This window comes from Bidens hawaiensis, unplaced genomic scaffold, assembly GCF_021521415.1.
Source record: "Bidens hawaiensis isolate Kalapana, Puna unplaced genomic scaffold, B.hawaiensis_p1.1 tig00053319_1, whole genome shotgun sequence".
In the NCBI taxonomy this organism is placed as follows: domain Eukaryota; kingdom Viridiplantae; phylum Streptophyta; class Magnoliopsida; order Asterales; family Asteraceae; genus Bidens; species Bidens hawaiensis.
Window position 1 is genome coordinate 28,394 of NW_027506255.1, and position 19,516 is coordinate 47,909.

Here is a 19,516-nt window from a genome sequence, read left to right on the forward strand (position 1 = left end):
GATTAACTTTCAATTGACAAATTATTGAAAGTATAACACATCTACGGTCGTATTGTGTAGTTAAGGGGTGAGCATAAACTGGGTAAAACCCGACCCGATCAGACTCGAGTTATTTACAATATGTCCCAGGTCTTAAATATCATTAAACGTGTCCGGATCAGGTCTCGCGAGTCTGATCATTTTCTCTTTTGCTTAAACCCAGTAAAACCCACTAAACGCAAACCAATGGGCCTCGGCTATTTACAATAGGGGTTGGTTTCAGGTCATCAGAATATCATAAACGGGTCCAGGATAGTAAAAATGCCACTTGTAGTTTACTAAACCCCTCAATGAATCAAACAAAACTTGGGTTCAAAGGAACAACAAACAAGTGTTGTTACTTTTGACAGGGACTATTATATCCAAACCAAACAAACACCCCTAATTCACATATCTCCACTAATCAAATGAAAATACACGACGACGTGAAGCTTCAATCGCTATTTCATTCCTTAAAACATGGGTTCAAAACCATCTCTCATAACGCCTTTGGGTCACTTCATCTGGGTTTCAAATCTCAGTAGCAAGCAGTATCTTCACTGTTGCCGGGTTGATTTTAGCTTTGAAAGACGGCAGAGGAAGAAGGGGTTTCAACAGTTTGTTGCTATCGTGGTCGGCGTCGCCGGAGACTGAATCTTCACCGGAAGAAAAGTTTCCGGTGGTTCCTGGGTTGCAAAATCTTGGCAACAATTGTTTCTTGAATGTTGTTTTGCAGGTATTTTAATTGCTATTGTTTGTACTTTGTAGTTATGTGAGAATTTTATTAAATTTGAATTGGGAATTTTGTTCATCAGCATAACAATTTTATAATTTTATTAATTTCATGATATTTTTTTTATAAATTTAAAGTTTCTTGATTTTTTAAATTTATGATAATTTTATCAAATTTGAATTGGGAATTATATTCATCATCATGACAGTTTTATAATTTTATTAATTTCAGGATATATATTATTTTTTTATAGTTTATGATAATTTAATTAAATTTCAATTGGAAATTTTATTCATCTTCATATAAAATTTCACAACTATATTAATTTCATGATAATTATGAAATTGTTAGGCTTTGGCTAGCTGTTCGAGTTTTTTGGATTCTCTCCGAAAGATGGTAGAGGAGTTTGAAGATTTATCAGAGGGTGAACAAGTTGGGGATATGCCACTTGCAGTGTCTTTAAATGCTCTGTTGCAAGGTATTAATAAAATGTGAAATTAATTTTCATACAAGTTTGTATCTTTTACGCGATCGACTAATGGGCTGTAATCTTTTTGTAGAACTATGTATTGTTCAACATGAACACAAAGTATTAAGCCCGCGAAAAGTGATGCTTGCAATGTCTCATTATACACCAAACTTCAATTTGACAAGTCAGCAGGTTTGACCATCTTCGTTGACAAATTGACTTTAATCTTTTGGTTGATATGTTAACATTTGTTCAGGATGCAGAAGAAGCACTGGCTCACATGTTGTCGTCTCTAAGAGAAGAATGCTCTGAATACTTTGCAACAAATCATAGCTCTCTAACTGTTGCAACCGGTTTGAGTAACCGTATAATTACTCTAGAGAGAGGAGTTAGTTCTAGTGAGCTAGAAAGATGGACTCAAAGATTTCTTGGACCGTTTAATGGGATTATTGGCAGCATATTAACTTGCAAAAGTTGTTCGTTTCAGGTTGAATGGTACTTCTGTTATTCTTTCTGTTTTGGTCATATCTGTATTTAACAATACATTACACAAGACAAGAAGTGGATAATCTAAATGTTTAATGTTTCTTTTGTTTTTGCAGATTTCTTTAGATTTTCAGTTCTTCAATTGCTTGTACCTTTCACCACCTACATATGGTGGAGGTTCTATTGTGTGTAAAACTAATTGTCCTTTTGGATTTTGTTGCTAAATATGATGCAAGCGTGACAAGAAAAATTAATATATACTTTTTTTTTTGGTATCAGATGCCCGGATGCTTGATAGAGGATTGCTTGATGCGGTTTTTTGCTGCAGAACGGCTTGAAAATTACTTTTGCACTAATTGTTGGCATACTACTGCGCTGAAATATTTTTCTTTGATAAATAAAAATGAGGTGAGTTAACCTTTAGGCATTTCAAGTTCTTGTTTCACAAAATCCAAGTTTTATAATGGTTGAATAATACTGACATGGTATTTAATTATTCATGAATCATGCTAAAATTGTCAGGCGGATATTGAAAAGCTTCAAAGTTGTAGCAAGCAAGACACATGTGATTGCAAGAATCTACCATCTCTTGGATCAGTACCTTGGTCAAACAGCTATTCTCATACTTTCAAACAATTACATATTGCACGTAGTCCCAAGGTAACGTGTCAAATGGTGACTGATATTCTTTTATTAATCTTTATTGGTAATTACTCACCTTCTTAATAAATTTCATGTATGACATCCTTGTAGATTTTGTGCCTTAACTTGCAACGTGCTTCGATTAATGTATTTGGGGGATCAATCAAACTGCGGGTACTTCTCTTTTACAAGTTTTTGATTACCCCCATCTGTTGCATTTTTATTTTTATTCATTATTGATAACCGATGTTTATAATTTTAGGGCCATCTCTCTTTTCCTCTGACTTTAGACATGACACCATTCCAAAACAGAGGAGTTGAAATAAAACATTCTGAGCAGAAGTTGCCAGTTGGTGGACTTGTACAACAAAATCAGCACCCGATTCGTTATTCTGATTTTCTTAGATTACAAATGGATAAGTATACATTGGATAACGTAAACAAACAACTGTTATCACAAATTTGCGGTGACACAGAAATTCAAGAGGAACAACACACTGCTGCACATCAAGATATTAAGGTTTGTCAGTTACTTGTTTATACCAATGCCCATCAAACTAGAAGTGGAGAAATGGGTTAGTTAGGTGGATTGGGTAACAGGCCAAATGGGTTAGGGTCAAAAGGGCATCTTTTGTACAGGTTGAAATGGGTTGGGTTGGATAACGAGCCAAATGGGTTGGTGCCAAAGGAGTAACTTTTGGACACGTTGAAACGATTGGGTTGGCTGGTTGGGTAACGAGTCAAACGGGTTAGTGTTAAAAGGGTAGTTTTTGCACACGTTGAAAAGGGTTGGGTTGGGTAACGAGTCAAATGGGTTAGTGTTAAAAGGGTACTTTTTGCACATGCTAAAACGGGTTGGGTAATGGGCCAAATGGGTTGGTCTCAAAAGAGTATCTTTTGTGCAGGTTGAAATTGGTTGGGTTGGGCGACAGGTCAAATGGGTGGATGGGTCAGATGGGTTAGGGTCCAATAGGTAATTTTTGTACACGCTGAAACGGGTTGGATTTTCTTTGCTTGTGTATATATTTAATTCTCATGTTTCTTGAAAAATTATATCATTTTTAGGTACATGAGGCTTGGAAGTTGACCCAAAACAGGAATCATATCTACAATCTTGTGTCTGTTGTGGAGCATTTTGGAAATGCAGGAGGTGGACATTATACGGTTTATAGACGAGTAATTAGCACAATGAATGATTCTGAAAATGAAGAGTGCCATGTTTATTGGGTTGGGGTTTCAGATAGCCAAGTTTATAGGGTTTCCGAGGAAGATGTTCTTCGTGCAGAGGCTGCCTTACTTTTCTATGAAAAAGTTTCAGAAAGTTGATAAATTTGTTCTCTAAATTTGAATCTTGTAACGGAAATGGATTTTCTTGTAGTTAGTTTGATAGAACGCTAATCGGGGATTTGAAGAATTGGGTGTTTTTGACAATTTGTTTTTGATGACACATTCATATGACATACACATTAATACAAAAGCTGGTTATGTGACCATGAGCACTTCTTTTGTCCATATATATACTCTGTATACAACTAATCCATATGCTATATTACAAAATGCTATATCATTATTATTACAATAATAATCTAACCTTTTAATTAGACCATCTCACAGGTTGTATGCAGTGTTTACACCTTCGACCCGTTTGACCTGTTTCTTTTTAGATTTAAGCATTCGAGTCGTTAACGGATTAAACATAGCTCAAGCTAGTTCATTCATTAGAGCTCTCTCATCTTTGCTTCTTAAGCTGTCAATCCATGTGTATTATCAAAAATAGAGTTTATATGTTTGAACCATTGGTCTTATTGTTTCTCAAAGATTATATGCTTCTTGCATAAATATTTTGACTGGTTTGTTGTGGATTTCACTGTCACAAGCGGGAATAGGTGGGAAAGGACTTGGGATTCGGTTTGGCATGTTCAGTATGTGATGTCATGACCATCTTAGATATGTCATATATCACAAAAGTGTTGTCATTTGTGCAGTGATGATGCTTTTAACTATTGGTTTCAGAACAACACAAGTCCTTTTTTGTTAATACAACCTGTTGCTCTCACTTAATCTTAAGTTTGCTTAAAGATTCAAACCTTGAATTATGTAACTTAGAGGTGGAAAAATGGGTGGTGGCCTAACCGGCCAAAACGGCTTGGTTAGGTTTATTTTTGTTTTACAAATAATATCAAGGATCACATGTCCAAACAGAAGACCAAAAATGGCAATCACGTCACTGCTTCTTTATATATATTACAATGTTTTTTTTAATATTTTACTGTCACACAATTTATTCTATTTAAAAGAAGCAACTATGATTTCTTGTTAGTAATAATATTAGAAATCAAGCAACGATTTACCAATTAAAAGGTCAAAATATAAAACCCTACTCTTATTTTTCCTTCTTAAGCCAGTTTCCGTCCCACATCGACTTCTGAACAATATTTCTTTCTCTTTATGAAACAAACACGCAGGCTTGCAGACACCGGGCTTGGTAGCGCTTGCCTGTAACTCAAGCGAGGGTATTAAGATGGTTGGACGGTGACTCAGCCCAGTCAGATTGGTTTCATTGGTGCACAAACTGGCCTGCCCGTTCCAAGTAGTGAGTTGGGTCATGTGACTTGAGCGAAGGCTTGGGTCACGTGGTCCCTAAAGCAGGGGGCACTGCGTTAAGGCTGGTTTCACAGAGCTGCGAAAACCCCTCGCTCATGACAGTGGAAGGATAACAGGTCGGGGCTCCACGGGTCCATCATAATCTCCTGTGCTCTCTCAAATGAACTAACCATCTTTTTGTTAGATTATTTTTCTCTGCATAGACAAAAGGCGGTCTTACAAGTTTTCTCGTTTAAACGCATGTGAGAGTGTTATACAAAGATAGTCCTGAAACCATTTTCTTGGGTGAACCAACTAATCTTTGTGACATCAAATGATAACATAATCAATATCATCATATATTTTCTGTTACAAAAACGTGTTTAAAGTTCTAGACTTTTTAGTAAACTTTGTTCAGATTAGTTCAGTGCGGTTCTTGATACTTGTTGACTAAGCAAGTCAAAGAAGTGTATTGTGAACATGTAAAATGGGTTAGCAAAGGTTAGATGCTGACAAGGGTCAAGTTCAGGTTAAAAATAATATTTGTCTTCTTGGATAATGTTGTTATATATGCTGCAAGAGTGACGAGAAAAATTAATATACATCTCTTTTTGGTATCAGATGCTCCATAGAGGATTGCTTGAAACGGTTTATTGTTGCAAAACGGCTTGAAAAGTACTTTTGCACTCATGGTTGGGTATACCACTGCACTGAAATATTTGTCCGCTAAATAAATATACAGTGAGTATAAATATTTGCCTGCACATGTCATTTATCAACATATTTTTTCAATCTACATCACATGTATATATATATATTAATTAGTAAAACCATATAAGTATAGGTCTAGGTTCTATATACGTGTAGTCGACCTGCAATGAACTCGCTACTTAATCATTTTCTTCTAATGACCTTGCTGTTGTGGCCTTGTGGGAACGGAAAAAATTTTAAAATTGATGGATTAATCAAGGTTTGCTCCAATGCGGCAATGCTTCAATGGAACAGTACTTAGCACAACACACACATATTATGAATTACCTTCCAAATTAACAGGAACTTGTGGTGGTGGCCAGATGTGTTCTAACTCTATTACCAGCATGTACCCTTTCAAACATTTAAAAAAAAAAAAAGGAAATCTGTAACCATGGTATGTGACACCTTTAACCAACTAGTTTGCTAGGTCCATCTAAACGCACCCCTCCAAATGAACAACCATATTTTTAGTAAGTGATATTAGAAGGTTCATTGTTTATGCATTTTAACATGAAACCCAAATGATGGGTTGTCCAAAATATGATAGTTGATCCCTGAAGAAACGTGGATCGACTTACTAGTAGACGATCAACTTTCCTCGGGTATGAGTGTGCTATATCACCGATGGTTTTCCGGAATATGAGTTCTTCCACCTACAAAACGAGCAGCACCGTGAACTTACCCCTCAGAAAGGGACAGAGGGGTCCTCTTTGGGGTAACCCTCCGGTGTGAGAATAAGATATTGTAGGAGAAGATAATAATAATCTGAAAGTGAGTAAGGACTTGGAATGTATTTTCTTGCTTACCTCCCCTTGTGGAGGTGGTGTGGTATTTATAGTGTTAGGGTTTCCAATGATTGGGCTCAGACCCAATTAGGGCCTTTTTGGCCTCCTCCTATTGCTTCGCGCCACGTGTCCTTAGGACACCTGGTGCTTTTTCATTGATTATTCTCTGACCAAGGTATTTCACCTGACCCATGTGCAATCACGTGGTAGCACATGGGTTTTGCTGAGTTGTCCACCCTTCATTGGCAGCTGTCAACATCAGCATATTCTTTATTCCTTAAAGGATACCTTCTGGAAGGTTGTCTGATGAGCACAATCATGGTTGTCCTTATCCTGATTTGGATAAAGACGTGGTTGATTATGTGCATGTGTGATATGCGCCTATCCTGGGGATGCGCGAAGTCTTCTCTTTATTCTCACGCGCAGATGTTTCATGCGCAGATGTGATATGCGCAAGCATATGTAATATGCGTGAGCATATGTGATATGCGCCACGCGCAGATGCGCCACGCGCAGATGTGATATGCGTGAGCATATATGATGCGTGAGCATATGTGATATGCGCCATACGCAGATGCGCCACGCGCAGATGTGATATGCGTGAGCATATATGATGCATGAGCATATGTGATACGCGTGAGCATATGTGATACGCGTGAGCATATGTGATGCGTGAACATATGTGATATGCGTGAGCATATGTGATATGCGCCACGCGCATAGGCTTTGGCTTTGTGTCTTCATGACATCCTGATTTCAAGCCTCTTGTCTATATCTTGTGGGTTGACCCGCCCCGCTCGATGTTAAGGCGGGTGCATACCTCTTCAATCCCAATCCTTATATGCTTGTTTAATCCTTCGCTTGCAATTGAGCTGATTTACCTAAAAAAAGAACATTTAATAGGGTTTGTCTTTTCTTTTTCATTTCTCATATGTGCGTTCCGCGAAATTCTATCCTTTTGGTTGAAATGAATCGTCCATGTACGTGGTTGGTTGGTGCTGACATGCGTCAGAGATGGAGACGTTATGTGTCAGACTTTTCGTGTGCTCGAGGTGCTACAGTGGCCTTTCATGTCTCCTCATACAGTGTCAGGAACACGTGTCGCGCTCATGTTGGCCTGCACCTGCGAGTGGGGGCGCGTGAGCGTAACTCTGATCAGTACCTGTTTCTTTCTCTCTCCTGGGCCTATAAAAGCAAGCCTTTTGAGTGGTTTTTTCTTCATCTTCACTGTTATTTTCAGAGCTCTTTCTCCTTCAATTTTCATTCCGATTAAGAGCCTTAATCTTTTGCTTCTAGATTTCCGTGCTTAAAGTAACCGCTGTTTGATTCACCATTGTATGTCTGATAACCCAGACACCACAATTTCTCCCAGCAAACGCCGTGTAAAATCGTTAGTTATGTCCACTTTGAAGAAGACCGGCAAGGGTAAACGGGCTGCCGAGGCCTCGTCGGAGGAGGTGGGGAAGAACAAAACAGTGAAGAGATGGGATGAGATTCCCTGTAAATTGAAACAGTCTGACTTCGACAATCTCGTCGCCTCTCAGGGTTTTCTCCCTGAGTACAGCTGTCTGCTCCCGGCGACCGGGCAAACGGCGGCAGATCCGCCCACCGGCTATATCTCTTTATACTCTCACTTTTTCACTCACTGTAACCTTCGTCTTCCGATGACAAGGTTTATGGGTGCGCTCCTTCAGTTTTATGGGATTCACATATCCCAAGTCCACCCTTGTGGACTAGTGCGCATGACTCATTTTGAGTTCATGTGCAAAGCTCAGCGCGAGGAGCCCACCCCTCGGCGCTTTCAATATTTTTACAAGCCAAAAATCCAAGATTCTTGGTTCTCATTCATACCGCGCAATCAGAAGGTTAAGTGCTGCACTGTTTCCTTCAAAAGCCTTCATGACTGGTCTGAAAATTTTTTTTATATTAAGGCTGGTGTGATTCCCATCCGCATGACCATGCGCGCAATCACTTCTGCGCCCGCGGATGAGAATGTTCTTAAGAACCCAACGGGCACATGGGTTAACAAGTTAACTGCTGAACCATCCCCCGCCAAGAATATTTGCGAGGAGGCGCTGGTGGGGGTTGGTATGAGCAAGAGGTGGACCGACAGCGCGACTGAGCCTGTCATCCATGTTGATGGCTTGGGTGAGTTATTTGCTCATTGCATTATATCTGCGCCAATATAATTCGTTTTGCTGATATCATTTGTCTTGTATTATGCAGTAAGCAAGGAATACGTCCACGCCGCCTATGACGAGCATATGGAGGGTGGCTCTGTCGCGCTGAGCGCTGGGGAAGTTGCTTTCCCCGATCGCTTCGATGATATGTTCATCCCTGTCGATTTAGAATTTTGCTTTGACAGCGATGCGCCTGGTAAGCCTTTGTACTTATGCTTAGGCCTTTAGAATACCAAATTTGGTTAACATTTCTGTTGCACGTATTGTAGATGCGCTCGAGAATTATGAGTTGGAGCTTGCGGAAGAGGAGGTGGAGGAGGAAGAAGCTGAGGCGCCACAACTCAAGCGCAAAGCTAAAGGCAAAACTGGCGTGGGGGCCAGTAAAAAACAGAAGAAAAATGATGCCCCTGTTGCCCAGAATCCTCCTCCTACCCAAGCGAAAGGACTTGAGAAAACCAAGGGATTTACCTCCAAGTTTTCCTCGTCTTCTTTGCCTCGAGGTGTGGGCAATCCTCCCGTCCACACGAGGTATGGTGCTGCCACCTCATCTCTTCGCGTGGCGGACAAGGGAAGCGGCGCTGCGCCTGCTGTTTCATCTTCTCCAACAGGTATACTTTGTTTATATTTTGTGGTTTTATGAGCGTGATTCCGATAGTTATTAATGAAGCTTTGTTCACTCAAATGTTTGTAGAGCCGGCGACTTTGGTGGCTCAACCTCAGGCGCGGCAAGATACCGAGGCTGCGCCGAAGGTTGCTTTGAAGTCCCCTGCTTTACCCTCGAAAAGGGGGAAAATGGATTTCATGGCGATGCTCAATTCGCGGACGGCGGTGCGCCAAGGTATTTATTGCGCTTTGATTTTCTGACTTTTTTATTTTAGATCAAGTCATGAATCATTTCTCCTTGGTTTTTTCATAGGAATTATAGCTGGCACACAAGCTGTTGGTGGCACTGCTGGCGCCGGCGCCGGCGCCGTTAGTTCTGCTCCTGCTCCAACAAGCACTGAATCTCCTCTCATTGGGATTACTAAGGAGCAGGAGACTATTTTACGCGCTGATCTAACGGCGTCAAGACCTCCCTCGCCTCCTCCTGTGCGCAACCCTCGTGAGACTGTTTTTGATTTTTCCAAGTCGCAGGAGAAGAGACCTGTTACAGAGGATGATGAGGAGGTCAATTCTGAAGGCTCTGATGGTGGCCGCGCAAGCCCTGTAGCGCCACGAGATTTCGTGGCGCAGCCTTCTTCTCGTGGGGCTGGCGCTGACTTTTCTGCCGGCTTTCCGCAGGTATAAGTTTGTTTTGCTCCGCTGTGCGGACTTCCAGATTAGTGTTTAGATGACAAACGTTTCTTTTGCGTTGCTTTGTGTTTGCAGGAAGCCGATCACATATACCGCCCGAGCTGGAATATTACTGAAGATAGCTCATTTCAATCCATGGGCGTGTGTGAAGACTTCTGGGCTCACTCTGTTCCTCCGGCTGAAAGGAGGTTTCAGGAGGACCGCGCTCGCGTGGACTTGCTCAACGACCACCTTTTTGCTGGGTCTGCGTTCTTTGCTGCCTCCCAAGAGCTTCACAATGATTATAAAAGTGCGTGATGCCCTTGTGGAGGCCAAGCAAGAGGCTAAGATTTCTGCTTGGAATATTTCTGACGCTCGAGAGAGAGCTGAGAAACTCCAAGCAGAACTTAGCGAGAACCGAGCAAGTGCCAACGCTGCCTTTGTGAGGCGCGGGCATGAGCTGCAGGCTGCGCGGGAGAAGCTGCAAGCGGCAGAAGTGGATGCAGCCAGGTACGCGCGTCGAGCGCGTGACTTGGAGTTGGAGGCAGAGGCGCGCGATCAAACTCTTGCGCAGGCTAACACTGACAAATCTTTATTAGAGAGTGAGGTTGCGCGCCTGAAGAAAGAGCTCGATGCTGCGCGAGCAGAAAAGAATGAAGCCTTGGCGGCAGCAGCGTCTGACAGAGAAGAGCTCGATGCTGCGCGAGCAGAAAAGAATGAAGCCTTGGCGGCAGCAGCGTCTGACAGAGAAGAGCTAAAACAAACCAAGGAAACTGTTGAGTTGTTAAACTCTCAGATTCCTGCTCTTGAGACGTCTGTTTCTTCTCTCGCGCAGGATCGTCAATGGCTAGTTTCACAGGGTGTGACTCGTTGCGCTTATGCGATGAAATACTCAGACGAGTTTCAGACCCTTGTGATGGATTGCAATGCTGCGTCGCGCTTGGTGGGTCGAGCTGAAGGGTTTAAGGATGGCTATGAATATGGCATGCTGAAGAAGAATCCATCCGACTACCCTTATCAGCTCGACGTTGTCTGCGCTGACATGGCCGAGGTGGGGGAGAAGTACTTGAATACTCCAATTCCCATCCTTGAGCAGGTATTTTAACCTTAATGAGTTTACCTTGACTTATTTTCCTAATCTTTTGTACTCATACTTTTCCTTGTGACTTGCAGATAGCCGCGCTTGCTGACCAGCCCGATCTTGGCGCGCTAAAGAAATTACTTGACGAATGTGAAGGGATTGGTGGCAGCGATGATGGAGCGGGCAATGCTGCCTCTGCTAGCGGCTCTGGCGTGGCCAAAGGACCTACTCCTGACACTATCGTGATAGAAGACGACTCCATTCAAGACGAACAGCTTGATTATGGTAAGTTTGGAGATGACGAGGAGCGGGCTGCGCCAGATGCTGAGGGAGGAGGTAATGATGAGGGCGATGAAGAGGCTGATGTTGATATAGAGACTTGAAAAGCCCTTCATGTTTTTTTTTGTTTGTAGTTTTTATCTCATCATTTTGTAAATTTGTAAACTTCTATGTTTTTGAATGAAATTTTGTTTTCCCCTTATTCGCATCTTGCGCATTCCCAATTCATCTCTTTATATTGCATGTGTTTGCTTGTTGAATATAAGATATGCTTGCACATTGAAACTTGAACAAGGTTGTAAGGAAATTATTTTACTTAATCCTTGTCATATTTCAAGTTATTTTGCAATATTCTGAATATGCTGACACGTGCCTTGGCATTTCATTATTCCTCTTTTTTGCGCGACGTTATCGCGCATTTATTATAGGGAATTATGAATGAGTTTTTTAGCCTTTACGTGTCAGTATGTGTTACTCTGATATCCATTACAATCCCATGCGCGACCTCGACCTGAGACCTTAACAACTATGTTTTGGCATGTGCTTTGCCTTAGCTGTGCTTAGGTATTTTTATGGTTTAGCTGCGCAGCATGTAGGATGGATGTTGTGAGTAATTTGAGCTAAGGCTCATATTATTGGGCTAAGGCCCTGAGCTAAGGCTCATATTATTGGGCTAAGGCCCTGACGTTTTAGAGTTAAAACTCGTTAACGCGTTTGAGCTTGAAGCTCGCGCATGTATGTTTTACTTCGTTTTATTTTAGTTTGATGTCAATACAATGTTGTCATATTGCTCAAAATTAATAAAGGGAAGTGTGAAACATGTATTCAAAACGTAATAGAACACACATTAAGAGAAAATAGCGCGCATCATTATTCATAATGGCTTAAAGGGCCTTGATTACAAACTTGACAACTTTTACATGAAACATTTTCTAAGCTGTGCTGCGTTCCATGTGCGCGGGATCTTCTTTCCATTCAAATCTTTTAAGGCGTATGCGCCTTTTCCCAATTCTTCCGAGACTTGATAAGGTCCCTCCCAGTTGGGAGACATCTTTCCCGGGGGTATTGCGCGACTAGCTTCATTGTTCCGAAGGACAAAATCATTCTTCTTGAAGTGGCATTCTTTCACGCGCTGATTGTAATATTTTTCTAGTTTTTTCTTGTATTTGGCTTCACTGATGATAGCCGCCTCTCTGCGCCCTTCAAGTAAGTTGAGATCCAACCTCCTTTCTTGCTCGTTGTCTTTTTTACTCATCATGAGCACTCTATAGGATGGGCATCCAATCTCTGCTGGAATCATAGCCTCCGTTCCATAGGTTAGGCTGAACGGGGATTCGCCATTGCTGGTTTTGCTTAATGTCCTATGCGCCCACAGGACATTAGGTAGCTCCTCGACCCATGAATGGGATTCTCCCTCCAACCTTTTCTTCAGCCCATTCAGCAAGCTTTGGTTCGCGCGTTCCACTTGGCCATTCCCTTGAGGGTGGTATACTGAAGTGAAGACCTGGTTGATGCGCAATTCTTTGAGCCAACTGGATATCTTCTTGTCAGTGAATTGTTTGCCATTGTCGCTCACAATTTCTATGGGCAGGCCAAAACGGCATATGATGTGGCTCCAAATAAATTGCTTCATTGCCTCAGCTGTGATTTTTGCCAGTGGCTTGGCTTCAACCCATTTTGTGAAATAATCTACTACCACTACCAAAAATTTTAACCGCCCTTGCGCTTGTGGTAAGGGACCCACAATATCGATTGCCCATTTGTGGAAAGGCCATGCGGAGGTCACCGGAATCAAGTTGTTCTTTGGCCGCATGGTGTTTGGCGCATAGCTCTGACACGCTTTGCATTTTTGGATCTCTTTTAACGCGTCCAAGTACATACCTGGCCAATAGTAACCTGCGTTCATTGCCTTGGCAACCACCATGCGCGGGCCAGCATGTATTCCACAGATTCCTTCGTGTATCTCTCTGATCACATAGCTTGCTTCCTCAGCATCCAGGCATTTCATGAGCGGTCCAAGATAAGAGCGTCGATATAACGTACCATCAAGTAGTTCGTAGTTCTGCGACTTGTGTCTTATCTTCCTCGCCTGTGCGCGATCGTCCGGTACCTTTCCCTCCTTCAAGAATTCCATTATTGGAGTCATCCATGATGAAGGTGTTGTATGAATTACAAGGACAGACTTCGCTCCCACCGACGGGTTGCTCATTACTTCCACCCTGACATCTTTGCCAAAGTGATCGAAGCTGGTTGATGCCATCTTGCTCAGCGCGTCGGCAGACTTATTTTCACTGCGCGGAATATGTATGATTTTGAAAAAGTCAAATTGCTCGGTGAGTTTCTTCGCCTGCTCTAAATACAGAGGCATAGTGTTCTCCTTGGCATCATAAAGGCCATTGACCTGTGCTGCTACCAAGTATGAATCGACATGGGCCTCTAGCTTTTTAACTCCGAACTTGTGCGCGATGCGCAGACCAGCCACCAGGGCTTCATACTCAACTTCATTGTTGGTGCTCTTGAAATCCAACCTGATTGCGTAAGTATACTCATGATTTTCTGGATCCACCAGTTTGAGGCCTGCGCCGGACCCTTCGTTGTTTGAAGCTCCATCAGTGAATAATCTCCAAACATTTTCTTCATTATTGGCTTGCGGAGGGTCTACTTCGCGCTGAGCCTCTTCGACTTTTCCTTCAAGGATTTCTGCAATGAAATCAGCTAAAACTTGTCCCTTGATTGCTGGACGAGGTTTGTAGGTGATCGTGTGCTCCCCTAACTCCAGCGCCCATTTTGTCAGCCTTCCTGAGAGCGCGGGACGTCGCAAGACTTGCTGGATGTTGTAATCAGTCAGGACTTCAATGGGATGACCATTGAAATATCTATGAAGCTTGCGCGACGCATGCGTTAGTGATAAAACTAACTTTTCTATGATGGTTTAGCGCGTCTCAGGATCTGTCAGCACCCGACTTACATAATAGATTGGTGTTTGGATTCCCTTGCGATCCACCAACAACACCGCGCCAATGGCGCGCTCTCCTGTTGACAGGTACAACGTTAGGGTTTCGCCAGGTAGTGGAGCTGTGAGCGCAGGCAGATTTATCAGACATTCTTTTATCTCACTGAAAGCTTGCTCGGCCTCAGGCGTCCACTTGAATTGGCTTTTCTTTAAGCAATTTCTCAATGTGTTAACGAATGGGGTAGATTTGCTTGCATGGTTTGCTAGGAACCTGTTAATTGATACCAATCTGCCATTCAACTTTTGAACTTCCTTCATGGTGGATGGTGAGGGCATGTCAAGGATAGGCTCCACCTTCTCTGGGTTCACCTTGAAACCATCCTTGGTGACCATTACACCGAGAAATTTCCCTTCTTCTACGCCGAATGTGCATTTGCTCGGGTTGAGCTTCATGTTTACTTCCTTTAGGCGCCAAAGGGTTTCTTCGATGTCTTTGAGCATTTGTTTTTCCTCCCTGCTTTTAATCACCAAATCATCCACGTAGACTTCTAAGTTTCTTCCAATTTGCTCGTTGAAAACCGCATCCATGAGTCTTTGGTAAGTGGCTCCTGCATTCTTCAAACCAAAGGGCATTTTTGTGTAACATAAAACACCCTTGTCAGTTCTGAAGGCAGTCTTGTCCTCATCTTGTGGTGCCATTTGAATTTGGTGATAGCTCTTATAGGCATCCAGGAAACATTTGAGCTTAAATGGCGCCACAGAGTCCACCTTCGCGTCAATGTTTGGGAGGGGGTAACAATCTTTTGGACACGCTTTGTTGAGGTCCTTGAAATCAATGCACATTCTCCATGACCCATTGCTCTTCTTTACCATCACAGGATTGGCTACCCATGTTTGGTATCGTATTGGGCGGATGATATTTGCGTGCAGTAGATCTTCTACTTGCTCATTCATGGCCTTTGCCTTCTCATCCCCCATGACTCTTTTCTTTTGAGCAATTGGCTCTACAGACTTGAATGTGTTGAGAGAATGCTGCGCCATGTCTCGCGGAACCCCAGTCATATCAGAATGTTGCCACGCGAAGACCGACATATACGTTGTGAGCAATCTTTTCATTCTCACCCTTGTGTCATCTGATATCGTAGCTCCAATTGTGATTGTTTGTTCTGGGAATTTTGGGTTGAGAATCCATTCCTCTGGCGCGTTGTTTGCCATTGGAAGCTTCATTCTCCCCTCTCGCGGTATACTTGTTACTGCGCACAAATGATCTCGGTATACAAATGTTACTCCTGTTGGTGTTGGGAACCCCAACGCGCCGTGCGCTGGTGATGGTATGGCGTTGAATTGGGCAATCGTTCCTCTACCCAAGATCATATTATGGCATGAAGTGGTGGGCAAGACCAAGAAGTTGACAATTTCAGCACACTTGTGTTTCTCATCCCCCATAGTTAGTTCGAATTGTATCTGACCTAGGGGGTGAAAAATTTCGTTTGAGACACCCGAGATTGGTGCATTCACAATTTCGAGCCTTGCTTGGTCTGCTGGATCCAACTTCCTGAAACATTGCTCATACATGATGTCTGATTCACTGCCGGTGTCCACCAGCACTTTTGACACCTCATAATGAGCGATGTGTGCAGTGATGACTAGAGGACTGCTGATAGACGGGCCTCCTCTGATTCTTGGGAAGATTACTTGTTGCTCGCGCCAATCCCCTTGGACTTGCACGCTTCTCTTCCTCGATCTTTGCCCTTGCCTTCCTCCTTCAGCTACACAGATTCTTTTGAATTTTTTACTGGCTGAGGCTCCGTCTGGTTGTTCATTCTCTGGTCTTGGGTTTTTCACCAGGTGAGCCAACTTGCCTGATTTCACATCTCTTTCAATCGCATCCTTCAAATGGTGGCACGCATCGGTGTTGTGCCCTGTGGACTTGTGGAACTCACAATACTTGCCACTGTTTGGTGGTCCCTTATGGAGTAATGGCTTGGGGCTTTTAAACTGGACATTCTCTGTGCTTAACACTTGCGAAGACGTTTTGGTGAGGGGAGTCCATATTCTTGGTAGAGGTCTGTTAGGCACTCTGCCGCCTTCCCTCTTGTCACCTTCTCCGCGATTACGAATGTCTTTTTGGGGCTGGGGTGAACTTTGTTGCGCTTGCTTTTCTGCGGGAGAATAATTGGTTTGTTGCAACCTGGACCATACGGAGTTTTGTTTGCCCCTCCTTTCATTGTTGCGTGGTGCTTCTGTTTGATGCCCTCTATCTCTTGCTCTGTCTTGGGCAATTTGTTTTTCATTTCGCGCGAAGACTCGCGATGCTTCCATAAGCTTAGCCCAAGTGGTTGGCATGCCATCTCTGCTTACGAGAGCTCGGCGGAGTTGATCACTGCGCGCACCTTGTATAAAGGCCACACGCAAGAGTTTTTCAGTGATACCTCCAATTGCAAGAGATTCCTGATTGAAACGAGTTATGTAGTCTTCAATGGTTTCATCATTCCTGCGCACGCAGTGCATGATGTCATCGGGGTCGCGCGTGTGTCTGCGCTGCTGTACAAAGTGAGCCTGGAACTTCTCCAATAGTTCTTCGAACCCATCGATTTGTCCTGTCGGCAAGCTTTCGAACCAGACACGCGCTGCGCCCGTGAGGCAGCGAGCAAACATGTGACACCATGTTGGCAACGTCCAGCTTTCTAGGTTTCCAGTGTTGTAAAAACCTTGTAAGAAATCATCTGGATCTGTTGTACCATCGTACTTGCCTAGACCACTTGGCATCTTGGTTTTGTGTTGAATGGGAGCCTTCGCAATGCTCTCAGTGAATTTTGAATGCTTCACCAAGATGGCTGGCCTATATGGTGTGGTTACGTCCACTTGCCCTTTCGCTTGTGGGTTGTACGGTGTGTATAGATCCATATCAACTTTGGCTCCAGGCGCTATGTTCATGTGCGCGCGAAGCTGTGAACCTCCTGCATGAGTATCTCGCGTCTTCCTCATGCTGTGCACTTCTTCCTCATCACTAAAATCAGCGTGTTCGGTGTGAACAGAGTGACCATCTTCCGGCGCGCGCGCCCTTTTTGTTGTTCCCTGAATGATTTGTTTATCAAATGCGAGCCTTTGTGTTAAGTCGGCTAACTTTTTGTGTTTGACCAGCTCATTGTATTTGTCCATTAAACGCCGTTGTTCGTTTATGAGCCATTCTTTAGGGTCATTGGTTTCAACTTCCGGACCTATTGGTCCTTTTTGTGTTGCGCCAGTCAGATTTTGGAACGTGAGATCGTCTGGAGGAGTTTCAGTCTGGCTATGAGGTGTTGTGATGAAGGGATGGTTACTGGTGGTGCACGCAGTATCACGCGGCGCCCTCAGAAACTGATGTCCCTCATTAACATCCTCAAGCTCATTATCCTCCAGAACTTGATCGCTGTTTCGAACACCGGAAACCATGGTGAAGATTTTCAGAGAGAACTGATGAGATAGTGGTTTTGTTGCCGTTGTAACACGTGATGGCGCCAATGAAGAAACGTGGATCGACTTACTAGTAGACGATCAACTTTCCTCGGGTATGAGTGTGCTATATCACCGATGGTTTTCCGGAATATGAGTTCTTCCACCTACAAAACGAGCAGCACCGTGAACTTACCCCTCAGAAAGGGACAGAGGGGTCCTCTTTGGGGTAACCCTCCGGTGTGAGAATAAGATATTGTAGGAGAAGATAATAATAATCTGAAAGTGAGTAAGGACTTGGAATGTATTTTCTTGCTTACCTCCCCTTGTGGAGGTGGTGTGGTATTTATAGTGTTAGGGTTTCCAATGATTGGGCTCAGACCCAATTAGGGCCTTTTTGGCCTCCTCCTATTGCTTCGCGCCACGTGTCCTTAGGACACCTGGTGCTTTTTCATTGATTATTCTCTGACCAAGGTATTTCACCTGACCCATGTGCAATCACGTGGTAGTACATGGGTTTTGCTGAGTTGTCCACCCTTCATTGGCAGCTGTCAACATCAGCATATTCTTTATTCCTTAAAGGATACCTTCTGGAAGGTTGTCTGATGAGCACAATCATGGTTGTCCTTATCCTGATTTGGATAAGGACGTGGTTGATTATGTGCATGTGTGATATGTGCCTATCCTGGGGATGCGCGAAGTCTTCTCTTTATTCTCACGCGCAGATGTTTCATGCGCAGATGTGATATGCGCAAGCATATGTAATATGCGTGAGCATATGTGATATGCGCCACGCGCAGATGTGATATGCGTGAGCATATATGATGCGTGAGCATATGTGATATGCGCCACACGCAGATGCGCCACGCGCAGATGTGATATGCGTGAGCATATGTGATACGCGTGAGCATATGTGATGCGTGAGCATATGTGATATGCGTGAGCATATGTGATATGTGTCACGCGCATAGGCTTTGGCTTTGTGTCTTCATGACATCCTGATTTCAAGCCTCTTGTCTATATCTTGTGGGTTGACCCGCCCCGCTCGATGTTAAGGCGGGTGCATACCTCTTCAATCCCAATCCTTATATGCTTGTTTAATCCTTCGCTTGCAATTGAGCTGATTTACCTAAAAAAAAAGAACATTTATGTGTAAACATTAGGAGATATTTTAAATCCAAGTTTTAAAGACCTCGTAAATTTAAAAGTCTTGTAACAACTTAGGTTGGTGTTTTTTTCTAAAGAGGCAGTATGCGTTTAATAACTTCAAACCCGTCTCGCCTATTTCTTTCTACTTTTATTTTTTGTTTTAAATTATTTAAGCCCTTAGAGAGAAAATATAGCTCAAGCCATTTCATTCATTAAAGCTCTCTCATCTCGCTTTTTAACCTGCCAGTCCATTTATTTGCAGCAGATGTCCAAGCAGAAGACCAAAGATGTCAATGTTACTGCTTCTTTTTATATTAGTTAATTACAATGTATATTAATATCTTTACTGTAAAAGAAGCAAAAGCTATTTGTAGTGAGCAATTATATTGGTAAACAAAGCAACAATTTACAAATTAGACAGTTAAATTAAAGTTGAAATTCCTACATTGTGACACCACACTGATTTAATCGTTAATTTTTTAAGCCAGCTTCGACTTGTTGACGTATCTTCCATGGATGAATTTGACGATATGGATGAAATATCCATTTTTCTAAAAATTTTTTTTTGTCAAGAACGAATAGATAACAGAAACACAAACGAGCACACAATATTTAGCGTAAACCTCACGTATTATTATACTCAAGAAACTAGCACAAAACTTGAATACAATAATCCCTCTCACAATACCATAACCCTA

At 42.8% G+C, this 19,516-nt stretch overlaps 1 pseudogene across 1 annotated transcript; it reads left to right on the forward strand.

Annotated features, from left to right (window-relative positions):
• The first annotated feature begins 446 nt into the window (after window positions 1-446).
• On the forward strand, window positions 447-3,791 carry LOC143617257 (ubiquitin carboxyl-terminal hydrolase 27-like; annotated as a pseudogene). Its single transcript, XR_013150797.1, has 10 exons — window positions 447-754; window positions 1,103-1,229; window positions 1,312-1,412; window positions 1,477-1,707; window positions 1,823-1,891; window positions 1,986-2,114; window positions 2,229-2,366; window positions 2,460-2,522; window positions 2,611-2,868; window positions 3,414-3,791. The product of XR_013150797.1 is annotated as a ubiquitin carboxyl-terminal hydrolase 27-like (transcript).
• Window positions 3,792-19,516: the final 15,725 nt, after the last annotated feature.